The sequence below is a fragment of the Budorcas taxicolor genome, chromosome 8 (genome assembly GCF_023091745.1).
Source record: "Budorcas taxicolor isolate Tak-1 chromosome 8, Takin1.1, whole genome shotgun sequence".
NCBI classification, from domain to species: Eukaryota; Metazoa; Chordata; class Mammalia; order Artiodactyla; family Bovidae; genus Budorcas; species Budorcas taxicolor.
In genome coordinates this window covers 70,466,672-70,485,310 of record NC_068917.1, presented here as the reverse complement: position 1 = coordinate 70,485,310, position 18,639 = coordinate 70,466,672, and the positions used below count along the sequence as shown (strand labels likewise).

The 18,639-nt window shown below is 46.1% G+C and overlaps 1 non-coding gene across 1 annotated transcript; it reads left to right on the top strand.

Moving 5' to 3' along the window:
• The first annotated feature begins 278 nt into the window (after window positions 1-278).
• TRNAW-CCA (transfer RNA tryptophan (anticodon CCA)) lies at window positions 279-351 on the top strand. Its single transcript has one exon. It is a non-coding gene; the product is annotated as a tRNA-Trp (tRNA).
• Window positions 352-18,639: the final 18,288 nt, after the last annotated feature.

The following is an 18,639-nucleotide window of genomic DNA, read 5'->3' as shown; positions in this document are numbered from 1 at the left end:
CCTGCCCTCCTCTGTGCCCATTTTTCCCAGGTGGCTGACCCCTAGAGACTGCATTTTGGAGGCTCCTTTGAGAGTTGACTTTCATCGGGGTTTTGCTGATGAGAGATTCTAGCAGGAAATTGCAAGGTGGAAGGAGGAAGAGGTTGGAGCATTTTCCTCTGCTCCCCAACTCCTGTTTTGTGTGTGTATGTGTGTATATGTGTTAGTCGCTGAGTCTTATCCAACTCTTTGTGACGCTATGGACTGTAGCCCACCTCCAATTTCTTCTCTCCATGGCTTCCCTGGTGGCTCAGAGGTTAAAGCGTCTGCCTCCAATGCAGAAGACCTGGGTTCGATCCCTGGGTCAGGAAGATCCCTTGGAGAAGGAAATGGCAATCCACTCCAGTATTCTTGCCTCAAGAATCCCATGGATGGAGAAGCCTAGTAGGTTACAGTCCATGGAGTCGCAAAGAGTCGGACACGACTGAGCGACTTCACCTTCACCTTCATGGAATTCTCCAGGCAAGAATACTGGAGTGAGTTGCCATTCCCTTCTTCATGGGAACTTCCTGACCCAGGGATTGAACCTGGGTCTCCTGCGATGCAGGCAGATTCTTTACCATCTGAGCCACCAGGGAAGCCTCTTGTTTTGTGTCTGATATCTGTCAATAACTGCATCCTCTGAAGCTGCATCACCAAGTAACAGCCCTTCTCCCATAGTTCTAGCTCTCATGGGCTTTGGTAAATGGTTCTTTCTTTGATCTTTCAGCCTCGAGTGTTAGCAGCTTCCCGTGGTTGCTGGACTCCAGGTACCTCAACATCTCTTTTTAGCCCCTTACCCATGCCTCTCTAAAAAGTCCATTCCAGAAAGTTCACTCTGTTGAGCCATATAGAGTGAAGCTGATATCCCATCAGGACCCTGACCTTATTTTTCCCTCTTCTATGTACCCTTCCTTTTTTCTTCTGTAGCATCCTCTCCTTACATCCACCACGCTAATTATTACAGGGTGCTGTAATGGCTAACTGGCCTGTCCATCTCCTCATCTGGATTGTTAGCTCTTTAAAGACATTTTTTTTAAAATTAATCTGCCTGGTACATAGCATTCAATGAATACCTAGGTCCACTGGCCTCTGACTTATGATTTCTGAATTAATGTTGCAATACCTTTCTCAAAAATAGCTGAAGAGGGGAAAACACTTGATTTAATACAAACTCAATCAGTAATAATATAAACATAGATTTGTATGACTTTTGCATTTTGCAAAGTGTTTTATGTCCATTGAGTTGTTAAAACAGCTTTATGAAAAATACATTCAGCTAAACAATGCTGCTGTAAAGTCTGTAAGTGGAGCCTTTGGACAAGGACTAGGTCCAGGAACCAGTGAACCTGGATTCAGACACTAGTCCTGTTTCTTTTCCATCCCATAACCTCACACACTACCTGAATGCTCTGTGCCTGAGGATTTTACTTACAAACAGAGAACAATAGCCCCCACCTCATAGTGACCTTTGAATAAAATAATAGGTGGGAAGCACTAGAATGGGATCAGATATATAGCAACTATATATTATTAGGCAAATGCTTAATAAATACGGCTTCCTTATTCTTGATAAAATGCTAATCTCATGAAGGTGTCCAAGAAAATACTTCTCAGGTTTGCAACACTAATAGCTTCTTCTCCTAAAATAAATCTTCTTCTTCTTATCTCAGGAAGATAAGTAGAGAAAATTCCCTGAGAGGGCTTGAGTCTAAAGTCTCCTAAACTCATAAAAGCTTCCCCGAACTTCACACTCCAAGTTTGTCTTCACGCAGACCTTCATACTGCTTGGGCATTCCTTTAACAGATATTCTTGAGCACGTTCTGACTGGCTGACCCTTTGACACATATCACAACCCATCACAAGAAGCAAGGAGGTAGACATATTTGGAGGCACTCTGTCCTGAGTCCAAGTCCTTGCTCCGCTCCCCTGGCAGGCATGAATAAACCTGGCAAATTTTCTAAGCCACATTTTCCTTACCTGAAAAGTTTTAAAAATAACACCTACTCAAGGGCTGTGGTTAAGAGTGATTTAAACAACAGGTGCTACATAGTGGCCATTCATAAATGTCACTTGGATCCTCTCCATTCTAATGGAGAGGACCTCATGGAGAGGACCAAGCGACAGAAAGGGGCTGGGCCACACAGAGGGGGCTTCCTCACTATGTCTGCGCTTGAGATCCAGAACGTTCCTATTGTGAGCGTTGCTGTGTCTCTACTTCCTTATCACCTCAAGAAAGGGAGAGCAGCAGAAGCAAAGGAATTCAGTAAACTTTTATCACCTGGGTCCTCAGATTGTGGTTCCAGTTACATTTCTTCTCGAACACATCAGTCCTAGAGCAGAACCAAGCTAAGAGATGAAGGCTGCCCAGTGCGGGGTTTCTGAGCCCAAACAATTGAGGAGAATGTCCACACATATGGTGACACAGTGTGTGGGTATTAGAGCCCAAGAACATATAGGTGAGAAAGGGTTGTGGACTGGAGCTTCTCCCCGGGAGGACATAATGGGAGAGCTCAGGAACTTGAACAGAGTCTGAGGACTAAATGATAATCATGTTATTAAGATAAATAAGTTTCAAGGATCTGATACACAGCATGATAACTGCAGTTAACAATACTAGATTGTATGTTTGAAAGTTGCAAAGAGAGTAGATCTTAAATGTCCTCACTGCACACAGAAAAAAGCTAATTATATGAACTGACAAAGGTGTTACCTAACATTGTGTAATCACTTCAGTATATACATATATATAAATCAAATCATTACATTGTACATCTTAAACTTACTTGGGCTTCCCAGGTGACACTAGTAGTAAAGAACCCACCTGCCCATGCAGGAGATATAAGAGTTATGGGTTCAGTCCCTGGGTTGGGAAGATACCATGGAGGAGGGCGTGGCAACCCACTCTAGTTTTCTTGCCTGGAGAATCCTATGGACAGAGGAGCCTGGCAGGCTATAGTCCATAGGGTCACAAAAAGTCAGCATGACTGAAGCAACTTAGCACAAATGTACTTGCACAATGTTATAGGTCAATTATATCTCAATAAGTCTGGGGAAATTGTCCTCATGCACCAATGCCAGTTTCCTGATTTTCATGGCTGTCCATAACAGCTTAAGATTGTTGTTGTTCAGTCGCAACGTCATGTGTGATTCTTTGTGACCCCATGGACTGCAGCACGTTAGGCTTCCCTGCCCTTCACTGTCTCCTGGAGTTTGCTCAAATTCATGTCCATTGAGTTGATGAGGCCATCCAACCATCTCATCCTCTGTTGCCCCCTTCTCCTCCTGCCCTCAAACTTTCCCAGCATCCGGGTTTTTCCCAGTGAGTCATCTCTTCACATCAGGTTGCCAAAGTACTGAATTTAGGGCTGATAGGACTCTTTTAAATGGTTCACCTAAGGCAAGGGCACCCCACTCCAGTCCTCTTGCCTGGAAAACCCCATGGACGGAGGAGCCTAGTAGGCTGCAGCCCATGGGGTCACTAAGAGTTGGACACGACTGAGTGACTTCACTTTCACTTTTCACTTTCATGCATTGGAGAAGGAAATGACAACTCACTCCAGTGTTCTTGCCTGGAGAATCCCAGGGATGGGGGAGCCTGGTGGGCTGCTGTCTCTGGCGTCGCACAGAGTCGGACACGACTGAAGTGACTTAGCAGCAGCAAAGCAAGTTATTATAATTGTGCAGTAGGTTCCCTACCTACAAACAAGTTCCCTTCTGAGAGCATGTCAGTAAGTCTAATTTGTTCATAAGTTCAACAGCTAACTAGATATGCAACTAACACAACCAACTATATAGTACTGGTACTGTAACAGGTTCATAATACTTTCCATACAAATAATATGTACACAAAAATCAAACACAAAAGATAAAGGAAACGTTTTTATCTCATTGTACAGTACCTTGAAAAGTACAGTAGTACAGTCAACACCTGGCATACAGGGGCTGGAATGCATGTTTGCATCTCTGAAAGTTCAAAACTTGAAAGTTTGTACATAGGGAACTTGCTGTACTTGCAGATTGTCTATACACATGAGATCATTTCAACATTAGGAAAAACTTATATACTGAAAAAAATCCTACAGCTAGAGTTGTAAATTCTATCCATGGGAGAGAGTGGTGGGCCCTGCTTCCTACAATTACTTTGTATCTTAAAGGTTTTCTTTTTCCCCTTTTATTCTGTGTGCTAGTACCAGCTTGGTCATGACTGTTTAATTTTATACCCAGTGCTGAGAACGTTTTAAATCAGATGAGAGGACTAAGAAGGCAGAGTAGGAGTGAAATAATATACTCCAGTGATCTTTATGGATTCCCAGGGCCCTAAAAATACAAACACTCATTCTATTGAAACCCCTCCCAATTTTGCCCATAACTGAAGGCATCATGGCTACTTAAGAACTTGGCTCAGTAATTGGCTTCCATAAACTATGCACTGTTACCCTCACTAGACATACTCGGCTCAGGCCACTGGCACAGCTTACATAAAACCTCTTGAGGTCCCATCAATGAGGCAGCCCCCAAATGAATGACCCTTGGTAAGGCCTCTTCAAAACTTGAACCCAACTTTTTATTTCATCTTGAGAACAACTGCCATGCTGTTGCTTCAACCCAAAACCTTCATGAAGAGGGAGGTTTCCAGGGAATCTAAGGCGCAAGTAGAGAAAAGACTAGATTCAGATTCAGATAAAAATGTCCAAGCATCAGAATAGTCCCCAGAAATGTATTGCATTTGATCAGTTATTCTGGGGCCCAGAATTCAGGAGCAAAGCCATCTCCTGCTTCTGCCACCTTTGGATTGCATCTGAATAAAGGTGAGAGTGGGGAGAGGTGAAATTTTGGTTTTGAAACCTCTTAACATGAAGAGTCTTCCTGTCAATGCAGGAGATCTGGGTTCAAGCCCTGGATTGGGAATACACACCGGAGAAGGGACTGGCTACCCACTCAGGTTTTCTTGCCTGGAAAATTCCATGGACAGAGGAGCCTGGTGGACTACAGTCCATGAGGCCACAAAGAGTCGGAAAAACACAATTGAGCTACTTTCACCTCTTCATTTCAATATCTGAAGAGAATGATTTCAGAATTCAGACATGACAGTAATAGAGCCTTTAAAGGAAACAACGTTAAGTTTCTTAAACACAAAACTTATGCTTCTTATGATTTACTACAATTTGAATCAAACCAAAAACAGAAACACTCACCTAGAGCCCCTGCTTGGAATGATACCCAGCAACAAGCCCCCCGGGAATGTACAGATATAGGAATAGAGTCTGTGCTGTAGCCGGGGTAATTGCTGCGGAGTCAGACAGACACAGGTTCAAAGCCCAGCTCTGTCATTTACTAATTTTATTCAACAGTTATTTTAATCTTTCTGAGTTTAAATTGCTTCAACCCTAAAATTGGAATTTCATTAATGCTACCTGCTGTTCAGGGTTGTTAGAAATATTTTAAGATATTAAATATTAAAAAACACTTAACAGAGCATCTGATTCATAATAGACTTCAAGAGATAGGAGCTATTGTTACAGTTGCTATTGTATCATTCCATTAGCAAAGAACCAGCTATGCTATGGTGACAAATAAGCCCCAAACTCTCTTAACATAATAGAGGCTTATTTTTCACTCATACCAAATGTGGTATGATTCGGGCAATACTCCTCTACCTGTAGTTAGGCTCTTTTAGCCTCCAAAGCTGCTGCGGCAGGGACAGAGATGGTGGAGAGGTGACCTGAGAGTCGAATATATCACTTCTGTGCCCACAGACTATGGGCCAGAACTCTCTCTTGCAGGCCTGACCTAAAGCCATGCCACAAAGTCTTCCTGAGTGCTAGGGAGTAAAAGGTGAGTGGACACATAGCAGTATCTCTTCCACAGTAAGCAATAAACAAGCATCTGTAAGCAAATAAGATCAATAAGAAAAGGATGGCTGAGTTAAAGATCTTGAGTCACATAGGAGAGACTTGCGTTTAAAAGGAGCTTTGGACAGCAAGGAGGTCAAACCAGTGAATCCTAAATGAGATCAACCTTGAATATTCATTGGAAGGACTGTTGCTGAAGCTCCAATACTTTGGCCACCTGATACAAAGAGCCAACTCATTGGAAAAGACCCTGGTGCTGTGAAAGATTGGGTGCAGGAGGAGATGGGGGTGACAAAGGACAAGATGATTGGATGGCATCATCAACTCAATGGACAAGAGTCTGCGAGATAATGAAGTACAGGAAAGCCTGGCATGCTGCAGTCCATGGGGTCACAAAGAGTCGGACACTACTGAGCAACTGAACAACAACAAGGAAAGGCAGAATATAGCCAGAAAAATAAAAATGCAGATATACTGCTTTGAAAACATGGAAGAAGAGAACTGTCTTCAGAGTGGGAGCAAAGAAGGATTTCATGGCAAAAGAAGCATCTAAGTTGAACCTTGAATACTAGTTAGAACTGAACACAGTCAAGAATAGGAAGATGTTCAAAAAAGTAAGGTGTTTTGTAAACACCCCCACAGTTCACATTTCTTAGTGTATGTCTAAGTGGAACCCAATTTCTGAGAGAATTCAGAACGTCCACACTACTTCATCCCACACTGCTGCTGCTGCTTCATTGCTCAGCCATGTCTGACTCTCTGCGACCCCATGAACCATAGCCCATCAGGCTCCTTTGTCTGTGGAATTTTCCACACAAAAACACTGGAGTGGATTGGCGTTTCCTTCTCCAGGAATCTTCCTGACCCAGGGATCAATCCCACGTCTCTTACATGTCCCATATTGGCAGGCAGATTCTTTACTGCTAGTGCCACCTGGGAGGCCCATTTCATCCCATAGCCAGAGGCAACAAGAAAAGCTAAAATGGTACCAAATGACCTATAACATATGAGCTGTGCAGGGTGTGACCCTTCATAAAACTAGTTGCTGTTCCAGTGTTGATATGTGTTCTCCATGGATTCAGGGGAAGACTGAGAAATTTTCTAGGTGTTCCCATTATCTGTTTCTGTGTAACAAACTACCCACAACTTAGTAGTTGGGAGCTCAGATAAGCTTCCTTTGGGTGATTTTTCTGTCCCCTGTTCCCTAGATGAAATCCATTTATGGGTAATTTATGGGTATTCAATTGGTGAATAGGCTGGTCTGAGAAGTGCAGTAAGGTTTTCTTCACCTCTGGCACTTTGGCAAGGAGGCAGGGAGGCTGGACTGCCTTCCTGAGTGAAAGGCCTTGGCCTCTCCTGTATGGTAGCCTTGAAGTAATCAGACTTCTTACATGGTGGCTCAAGTCTCCTAGAAAACAGGGTGGAAGCTGCATAACCTTTGCAGTATCAGATCTACCATATTCTATTGCCTACAGCAAACCATGGAGTCTAGTCCTGTGATATTTGTGATTTGTAAAAAATACTTATTTGTTCACTCAGATGACCAAAATATATTTCATATATATATATATATAGTCCTTCTCCACAGTTTGTGGCTCACAGCTCCCCCAAATCTTGGAATTTCCTAAATGTAGGGAGTGGTAAAGTTGTCTTTTGTTATGTGCATGAGGTGACTTGGAAAGCACCTAAAGGATAGGGCTTGGTTGCTAGAGGAGTCAACATTGTGATTAGAGGGTTGGAACTTTCAGTCCCACCTTCCCGAAATCCACCTCACTTCCTAAGAGAAGAGAGGGGCTACAGATGGAATCCAATCACTCAGGGTCAACAATTGCTCATGCTTATGACTTCCTTGTGGAGAAGGCAATGGCACCCCACTCCAGCACTCTTGCCTGGAAAATCCCATGGATGGAGGAGCCTGATAAGCTGCAGTCCATGGGGTTGCTACGAGTTGGACATGACTGAGCGACTTCACTTTCACTTTTCACTTTCACGCATTGGAGAAGGAAATGGCAACCCACTCCAGTGTTCTTGCCTGGAGAATCCCAGGGACAGAGAAGCCTGGTGAGCTATAGTCCATGGAGTGGCAAAAGAGTCAGACATGACTCAGTGACTACAGAACAAGAATGTATAATAAAGGCTCCATAACATAAATAAAAGGATGAGGCTCAGGGAGCATCCAGGTTGCTGAACAGGTGGAGGCTGGAGAGAATGGAGAGCCCCCAGAGGGCATGAAGTTCTATACCCCATATCTTGCCCTGTGTATCTCTCCCATCTGGCCATGCCTGAGTTATGATAAACTAATAATATGGTAAGTAGTGTTTCTTTGAGTTCTATGAGCAGTCCCAGCAAGTTAATTAAACCCAACAAAGGGTTGGTGGGAGCCTCTGTTTTAGTCCATCAGCCAGAAGGACAGGTGTCAACCTGGACTTTCAATTGGTGTCTGAAGTGGAGGGTGGGAAGTGTGGTGGTGGGGGAGGGGCAACCTTGTAGGACTGAACCTTTAACCTATAGAATCTTGATTTTGGATGACCTTGGCTGGCAGTGGCTTGAAGCAAGGTTTTGATTCCTGGCCAGAGAGTGAAGTCACACCATGACAGGGAGAGCTCTGAATCCTAATCAATAGACCACTAGGGATCAGTGGTCAGTGACGAGGCCCTGGCCTGTCAGCAGTATAGAAATGAATTTCCTCATTGACACAGAAAGTAGTGAAATAAGTAAAATGTTCATTAGGAAGAAAAAAAGTATATGTGGATAGATACACAGGAGAGCTCAGAGAGAGAGAGTCACAACTTGTGGTGGTTTGAAACACTTCTATGGGGTATTTCTCCTGGTTTTCTCTGATCAGTTATTTTAATTAGCCTGGTTCTGAGTCTGTATTTGGTTTATCTCAGGGTCCTCCCATGTGTGTGGGCACATCTCTTAGCATAGATGCAGTCTAGCAAAGAGGCCTATGGGTAGGTTGACATCACCTACAATGAAGTGGCTAGTGATAAAGAATATGCCTACTAATACAGGAGATGCAAGAGATGTGGGTTCAATCCCTGTGTCAGGATGATCCCCTGGAGGAGGAAATGGAAACCCACTCAAGTATTCTTGCTTGAAGAATCTCATGGACAGAGGAGCCTTGCAGGCTACAGTCCATGCGCCACAAAGAGTTGGACGTGACAGTGACTGAACACACTGAATGCTATGGGTTCAGGCACTCCTCTCCCTTTTTGACCTCCAAGGAGCCTTGCTGCACATGTGTATTCTGGAAGTCCCCCTTGACCTCTAGAATAAGGAATATGTAGCCTTTTATCTCTTATCTGGGCAGGGCCCATCCTCCTCTTTCAATTGTCTTACTGTTTTCATCTTGGAATATCAGTCTACAGGGGCAAAACTTCAGCTCTTCAGCCTGGGTCCCATCTATCTCCTGTCTCAAACTGATGCAATCTCTGGGTAGATAGTGTCTGAATTGAGTTGACCTCTGAAGTGTGTTTGAGAATTGCTTGGCATTGGTATGGGAGAATCCCCCCCACACACATTGGAATTGGTCTCCAAAGCATGGATTCAAGGAAACAGTAAATTAGACTCCATCTCTTAATGGGAGAAGATTTGTAGCCTTCTTTAATTGGCCACACTGGGATTTGGAAGGTTTTAAACAGAGAGAGCTACTTAAAAAGTTAAATCATCAAACATTTCTTGAGTTTTTCCTGTTTATAGGGAGCAATGCTAGGAGATACATATAAAGCTGGGGGGAGGCAGTTTGTAGCAGAAGTTCAGCCAGTAATATGGGGTCTCATGGCTGGTTCCAAACAGCAGCGTGAGCCCAGGCAAGCCCCTCCCCTTCTCCTATATCAGCGTCCACATCTGTTGTACGGTGTGGTCATCCTTGCCCTGCCAGTGCTTGAATTCATGAAGAGTGAATTAAATGGGTAGAAAATGGCTTTGAAACCACGTGAACTGCTGTACAGCCAAGTACAGCATTTTTACCAGTCGTGAAATCTACCCTCAGGTAACAAATTGTCTGGTTGGGAAAGTGAGAGTTTGCCAGCATAGAAAGAAGTGTAAGGAATACAAGAGAGAATGTGACCAAGAATTGGGTCATAAGGCTAGCAGGAGGAGAAGGCAGGCACTGGTCTGAGCTGGGGAAGGACTGCCCTACATCAGACTTCTTTTCCACTGAAGAGACCAGACCAAGACAGGTTTGAAGCTTCTGGAGGAACTCTGGGATTAGCATTCTCAACAAGTTTGCATACACTGCTGCTTTGTTTCAGGATGTCTCTTCATTTGCAACAGTTGGGTTAGAGGAGACAGCTCTGTTGCCCTAACCCTGCAGGCCCCCACCTCTACATCACAGTACATGGCAACCACACACAGATGCCCTGTGACCCACACTCTCTACAGGATGGCAGTTTCTGAAGTCAGACTGAAGAAATCAGACTGCTAGAGTCCAGGCAGTCACTCTGCTCAGCAGCTTCCAGCAGACACCTGATCGGTTTTGTTCTTTCTCTGTTTTGTGACCTCTAAGACAATGATTGTATTTTTCACTCAGATCCTCTAAGTTCCATTTCCTTTGTTAGTCTCATATTTTCTGAGGCCTCTGTAGGCTTAGTATTCCTTCTCTGCATTTTTTCTAGTCTCCAGTATTTTACTTTCTTTTTTCAAGAATATCGTTCCTCATTTGTTTATTCAGGCCTTAGTTGCGGTGCGCAGGATCTTCGTTGTATCATGCAAGATCTCTCACTGTGGCTCAGGCTCTCTAGTTGTGTCTCACAGGCTCCTGGGATCTTGGGCTTAGTTGCTGTACCACGTGTGTAATCTTAGCTGCCCAACCAAGGACTAAACCCACATCCCCTTCATGGCAAGGCGGATTCTTAACCACTAGATCACACAGGGAAGTCCCCAGTCTCCAATATTTTGGATTTGCCTGCTCTCTCCCTGCTGTCAGTCTTTAGCATCATGGTGCTATAATTTCCTCTTCTCTAGGACTCAAGTTTCTTCAGTGTTACAATAGACACACAAGGATCATGTTTTTGTATATGTGTTAGAAAACTGTACTCTGTGTTTTATTCAAACTTCTCAATATCTCTCTGCTACTTCTCTTCCACATCCTTTTATGTGGCTTCCTGTGTCTTTTTGGGCAGACAACTGGCTAAAGAGCCAGGCATTGACAAGGGCCAATTGAAAACTGGCAGATTTCTGATGTTTTCCCCTTCCTCTTTTATTACACAACTTTTTCCTTCTTGTGTATACTTTGGTATAACTGGTCTTGCCAGCTGGGAGCCAACTCAAAGAGTTCTTCTATAGAACTGTTTCCCTTCCAGTGCAGAGGGCTTTCTGGGGAAGAGGACATGCCTGGACTTTTCTTCAGATACTGCACATGAGCTGGATACAGAGAGTCAGAGACACCCATAGTCTATCCCTATTTTCTTAGGGTACCATCTGCCTTTAACTCTTCCAAACCAAACCTTCTGCAGTCTGAACCTCATCGTGATGCCTGATAGCAGGCCTCTTACCACTAAGTATATCCACGTGCAGGGTGAAGGTAGTGACTGTGGTGTTTGGCCTCATGCCTACAGATTTCCTAACTGGCTGCATTCCCGGGGAATTTAAAAAGTTCTTACTTCATTGCTGAAGAATTCAGAGACACAGTGATAGGTAAGAAGTGGATTTATTTAGAAAGAAGCATACTCTACAGAGTGTGAGCCATCTCATAAAATGAGAGAGCCCTGAAATATGGTGTGGTTAGTTTTTATGGGCTGGGTAATTTCACAGGCTGATGAGTAGGAGGATTATTCCAATTATTTTGGAGAATCCCAGAGATTGGGGTTTTCCAGGAATTGGGCCACTACCCACTTTTTGGCCTTTTGTGGTTAGCCTCAAAACTGTCATGGTGCTGGTGGGTGTGTCATTTAGAACGCTAATGTATTACAGTGAGCATATTATGAGGCTCAAGGTCTATCAAAGCATGACTTCCACAATCTTGGATCGAATTGGTTCTAATCAGTCTTTGTCATATCCTATGGCTCTATGATCCTTTTCAAGTTTGTACACTGCCTTCTTCCCTCCTATTTCAGCTGGTTGAACTCCGTGATCATTGCTTCCAGGCCTTGTGAAAGCAGGGCTTGGAATCTGTTTCCACTGAGTGCCATGGCCTCCCAGGTCTTCCCACCAGGGACATCATTGAGCAGAGAGCCCCCTATAGCTCTAAGCTTAAGTGAAGGACAACAAGGGGGCAGCCAATGAAAACTGAGGTCAGTGTTGCTGTTACTATTATTATTGCCAGGGAAGGGTCTTACCTTAAAAAAGTAAGATGGCAGCCTCCGGCCTCAGGCCTAACTGAATGCAAACCCTGACTCTGGCATTTGCAATAGTATCTTGGGTGAGTCAGGTGGCCTCTCTGAATCCCCCTCATCTGTACCTCATGGTACCAATCTCACATGATTTTATAAAGGTCAGAACGGATGTAAATTGCCTTGAAGAGTAGACCTTCACAGAGGTGAACAACCCTCTTTTCCCCCAGTGGACTGGAGATTTTGGTAGCATGCAGGTGGATGGGCTAGGAGATACTTGGAGGCACAAGGACTCCCAAAGGAGAGCTTAAGACACAGTACATGGGCAACCCTGACAACTGGCCCAGGGGAAATTGCCCGCCTTTCCAAAGACCCAAACCTTTTCCAGAGAAAACTCTCCTGGCCCTTTACATCTGGGGCTGTATGATACAGGAGCCAGGCCAATCAGCTCAGGTAAGTCTATGGGCATATATGCATGCATGCTTAGCCACTTCAGTTGTGTGGGACTCTTTGGAACCCTATGGACCATAACCCACCAAGTTCCTCTGCCCACGGGATTCTCCAGCACAGACCTGCAAACCAGGGAACAGTCAGCCTCCTGAAGGGAAGAATCCCACTAGAAACCAGAGCCTCTCACCAGTGTATTAGCTGAGAATAATGAGCTCAAACTGTGGCACTGGAGAAGACTTGAGAATCCGTTGGACAGCAAGGAAATCAAACCAGTCAATCCTAAAGGAAATCAACTCTGAATATTCACTGCAAGGCTTGATGCTGAAGCTAAGGCTCTGATACTTTGGCCACTTGATGCAAAGAGCCAACTCACTGGAAAAGACCCTGATGCTGGGAAAGATTGAGGGCAGGAGGAGAAGGGGACAGGGGATGAGACAATTGGATGGCATCACTGACTCAATGGACATGAGTCTGAGCAAACTCCGGGAGATAGTAAAGGATAGGGAAGCCTGGTGTGCAGTAGTCCATAGGGTTGCAAAGAGTCAGACATGACTGAGCAATTGAACAATGGCAAAGTGAGCTCTGAACATCATTAACCCTCCCCCAACACCCTTCACCCCTGACCCCCCAAACCTCAGTCAAGATCTGGGGGTCATGTTGGACTCCCCAGCAAAACAGTGAACTCCTCCAGGGCCACCACCTGCCTCTTCACCTCCCCAGAGCCCCCTGCAATGCCCAGCACAGCAGAGACACTCAATAAATATTTGCTGAAATGAACTGCCAGGTACCAGAGGTGCTGCCTCCACTGAGTCTCTGGGACCAAGGAGCAAGCTTCCAGCGCCTAGCATCCAAGCTGCCCGTTCTCACTTCCTACCCAGAAAGAGGCTGGCAGTGGCTCCGCTGCATCTTCCGAGATTCCCTTATGTGCAGGAAAAGTAACAGCTTCCCTCCTGATGCTTATTAACTTCAGTGCATCTAATTATCCTCTATACAGTTGGATAAGTTTGAATCGCCTGACCTCCTTGCATCAGTTTCAGGGTTTTAAATGATTGACAGCTACAATTAGCTGTAATTAGACAGGATTAAAACCATCCATCAGGCAAGTTTTAGATAGATAGACCCCATGCTTCCTATATCTTTATTTAAGATGGGTGGGACAGATTGGTGGGGGGAGGGCTTGACGATGGCAGGATTGCATTATTTTCTCTCTTGGGATCTCTCTCCCAAGAGATCTCTTTAAAAGAGACCTGAGACGAGACTCTGATTTGGGAAAGACTGAAGGCTAAAGGAGAAGAGGGGAGCTGGAGAATGAGGTGGTTAGATAGCATCACCAACTCAATGGACATGAATTTGAGTAATCTCCGGGAGATAGTGGAGGATAGAGGAGCTTGGCGTGCTATAGTCCATGGGGTCGCAAAGAGTCAGACATGACTTAGTGACTGAAAAAAAAAAACAACGAACAGGAGACCCAGGCCTTTAAGAGAAGACACTTCTTGCTGAGGACCAGCCCTGTCTTGGTTTGCCTGGTGTTGGGCTTGGAAACTGATAATGGAAAGAGCAAAATTCTAACTAGAGAGTAGGGGGTGGGGGAGGGGGTGGGGAAATCTATTTCAAGTCTTTAAAAAGGAAGAATCACAGAGGCTGTAATCCCTATTGCAAAGGCTCACCAGGAGTGCAGGCATAATGAATCTGGCTCCCCAGCACTTTATCCTGCTTTTGTTTACCTAACAGTTTGACAATGCATATTTATGCAAATTGGCAGTGGGGCAGCACTGGCTGTTCATTAATTAGCATCTGATTCCTCCTGTGTTAGCCAGGCTTCCAGAATTTGGGCTAATTTGATAAACAGTTGATTCTCCCCTCAAAGGTCTTTAACATGCCCTCTCAGTCAGGATTAAACCTGAGTGGCAGGGCCTGGCCTGTGAGACAGGAAGCCCACCGGATCATGCGAAGGGGTCAAATGCACCGAGAGTACACGAAACGGAGAGAACCTAGAATGTGGAAGCTGGAAGGTGCCCTAGAGGTCAACAAGGTTGACCTGGAAGTAGGATGCAGCAGGTTCAATCCCTGGGTCAGGAAGGTCCCCTGGAGGAAGACAGGGTAACCCACTCCAGTATTTTTGTCTGGAAACTCCTGTGGGCAGAGCAGCCTGGTGGGCTACAACCCATGGGATCCAAAATAGACATGACTTAGCGACTGAGCACACAGGTAGTTGTGGATTTCCGACCTCACTTCCCTTCGGGTAGTTTAGAAGGTTCCCTGTGCAATGGGCTCATTTAATCCTCACAAAGGCTTAATAAAACACATTCATGGAACATTATCTGATTTCATCCTCATACTATCTTATTTGCATCAGCCCATTTGACAGATGAGGGAACCATGGCTCAAGGAAGTCTCAGTAAAATTGCCTCAGCTGGGATTCAAAGTTGACCAGACTCTGTGGCCCTCGCCCTGTTGCCAGCTTTGCAGAGAGGCTGCGAACACCAGCAGCAGAGCTTGGAGAAGCCAACTGACAAAGGATAAAATGTCTGCGGTGGATCCGGATGGTCCACAGGACAGCGACCTCGGAGGAGGCTGATATCGCATTTTATTCTGTTCGGAGCCTGTCCCCTCTGCTGGGAAATAGTGGCAGGAAAAGGATGCAAGGCCTGGATTGGAAGAGAGGCAAGGAGGCAGAGGGCATTGCTGTCAGTGTAGCATGAAGCGATTGGTTTGGTGGGTTTGCATTCTGTGACACTTGGGAGCAGAAGCTGCAAGTCTGTGAACAGATATGATCCCTGGACAGTTGTGTCTGGGCCCAGCTGTTCCCACCTTGTTGTTCAGCCACTCAGTCATATCCGACTCTTTGCGATCCCATGGACTGCAACAAACCAGTCTCCTCTATCCCAACTGGAAACCGATTTGCTCCAGACACTGTTGCTCTGCTGTGCCTGATCCCCTTCACTTCACCTCTCTGCTGCTTTTTCTTTTCTTTTTCCTTTTTTGGGGGCTGTGCTGGGTCTTTTCTTGCAGGAACCAGGTGCTTCTCTAGCTGCGTCTCACTTATCCCTGCACCCGATGTATGGCAACTTAGTTCCTCGACCGGGGATCAAACCTATGTCCCTTGCTTTGGAAGGCAGATTCTTAACCACTGGATCACCAGGGAATTCTCCCCCACCCCCACTGTTTGTGAGGCCCTTTGGTTCTTCCTGTGTCAAACCAGCACACAGAGGTACATGCACATGCTCATGGCCACACACACTCACAAACAGAAAAACACACACATAAAGGCAGCACCCTTGCATTGACCTTCCTCCCCATCTGCTATTCTGAGCACAGGAACCTGGCCGCCCCACAGCTGACCGCCCCTCTGGCTGCACGCCAACCCAAGCTTTATTAATACATCCATCCAGTGTACATCTCACTGATGCCGTGGCTGCTGTTTTTAGCCACAATGAGTGTGAGAGGTGAGGAAGAGCACAGGAACAATTTGTCCCTGCAGGGACTGCAGGAGTCAGGCCCAGAGCAGCCTGGAGCTCCCAGGGATGGAAAGCCCCTCCCCTCAACCTCCAGCTGGGAGCCACCCCTCCTCTCAACTTCTCTCCTGCCCTGGGCTCAGACTTGGCAGGTTGCAGCCACAGTTCTCATAGGTAAAGAGCTGGCAGTGACGGGATGAAAATTGACAATGACATGAAATGAAATTGAATTCCCGCACTCAAGTCTCTGGGAAGCACCCCTGTGAGTCCGTTCAGGTGTTTCTTTTCTCCACATGCATTTTATCTTCATTTTTTTGCAGAAGGACTCAAAGCCTAAGTGTCCCCTTACTGCCTGAAGCCAATACTGGGCATCCCAGCCCAGTGTCCCTTCCCTTGGTGGGAGAGGACTTAGAACAGAGCTGCTCATTAACAAACCAGCGGTAGATTCCTGCTTCTCTGCATCCTTTAATCCTCCCTGGAACCCAAATGGAGCCTGTGTTTCAAGGGAAGGAAAACAAATAGTTGGTCGCCAAGCAGTTAGGGATGAGGGTCTCCACCAGCAAAACCAAAGGATCTGGCTGGGATTAACCTTCAAGTTCTCATAAGAGATGGACACGCACACACGCACGCGCGCACGCACACACACACACACACACACATCCCCCCTAAGAGGCCCCTCTGAGCCCTGATGCTGAGCAGAGCCAAAAGGTCTCATTATGCCCCAATTGCATGTAGAGGATGGGGGTTGGTGGGCTCCAGAAGATTTGAACTGAAATTAAAACAACAAAACCCATAAAACCTGTGATCACAGCCCTGCTGTGGAGAAGTTCATGACCACATTTAGACGATAAGCTTAGGCTGTGTGGATAAAACCTGGTTTGGAATCCTAATTCCGCCTCCAGACCCCTGCTGCACTTGCCTTCTAGGGAGGGCATCACCCTCATCTTATTAATAGCGCCCTCACCTTCCCAGGTGGCTCAGTGGTAAAGATTCTGCCTGCAACGCCAAGAGTCACAGGAGACACGAGTTCGATCCCTGAGTTGGAAAGATCCCCTGGAGGAGGAAATGGCAACGCACTCCAGTATTCTTGCCTGGGAAATCCCAGGAGCAGGGTAGTCTAGCGGGCAATAGTCCACGGGGCTGCGCAGAGTTGGACATGGCTGAGGGACTGAGCAACAGGAACAGCAATCACCTCCGAGGAAGGTTACCTGACAGCGTGGGGCTGATCACCTACCTGCTCAGCCCCCTTAACTCCGTTTTAGCATTTTTGTCAGATAAGGGAGGGCAGGGGTTGCAATACCCAATTTGCAGAGGAGAATCAGAGGATCAGAGAGGCTGAGTGATTCATCTAACTTTGCCCAGCAAGAAAGTGCCAGAGCTGGGCTAGACACTACCCGTGCCAGCCACCCTGAGGCTGAGCTGGGAAACACCTTCAAGAGGAGGGGTGCCTCACTGGTGTTCCTGGCTCCTCCTCACAGACGTTCCTCTGAATTTGTCCCAAAATGTAGCTTATAGCAGATTTGGATGACTTTTGTTCTGTCACCTTGACAATTTTTCCGCCTCGATTCTGCTCCTCTCAGAACGCTGCTTTTGGAGGCTTTAGCCAACCTTTCAGGTGAGGTGGCCTTGGCTACCTGCCCCTCCCACCTGCCACAGGTGAGCATCCTGTTCTTTTCCACGTTCTACTACGTGTGGCTTCAGAGTGCCTTGCTGCTAAGTCACTTCAGTCATCTCCGATTCTGTGTGATCCCAGAGATGGCAGCCTACCAGGCTCCCCCGTCTCTGGGATTCTCCAGGCAAAACACTGGAGTGGGTTGCCATTTCCTTCTCCAATGCATGAAAGTGAAAAGTGAAAGTCAAATCGTTCAGTCGTGTCCGACTCTTGGCAACCCCATGCACTGCAGCCCACCAGGCTCCTCCATCCATGGGATTTTACAGGCAAGAGAACTGGAGTGGGGTGCCATCGCCTTCTCCAGAGTGCCTTAGGTTGCTATTTTGCACAGAACACCATGTCCACTGCACACCCTGGCTCTTTGTTCTTCTGAAGCCCAAAGGGAATGAATTGGAGGGGCACCTCTCAGAATATGAAAGGCCATTTTAGAAGATCCTCCTTTGCCTCCCTCTGTACCACCCTTCCCTCTAGGAAATGAAGTACTGTACTTGAAAGAGGTCCCTCCCCTCCCCCTCCTACTGCTTTGCCAGAGCTAAAGCAGGGCCTCAAGCTGTTTCCAAGGCTTTGTTATTCACAGATGAGGTGTTTGCTCAACTGAAATCCACCCCAGCTTCATTTTGATGTAACACCACAGCTGAAGTATGGTGCTGTTCTCCTGAGTTACCTGCTCCGTGCTTCCCACTCAATCTGCCACAGGTGCAGGATGGCTGCGGGAGGTCAGGGCTCACTGCCTCCTTCCAGACTTAACTCATTCATGCCCTGTTGCTTGCTTTTTATTCATTTTGCTTAAATATATATATATATACATATACAAGATGTCCCCCTTTATAAAACAAATACCTTCCAATTTCACTCAACTCCTGCTCCCAAAAGAGCCCTCTGCACACTTCCTTGCTCCCACCCCATCCACTCC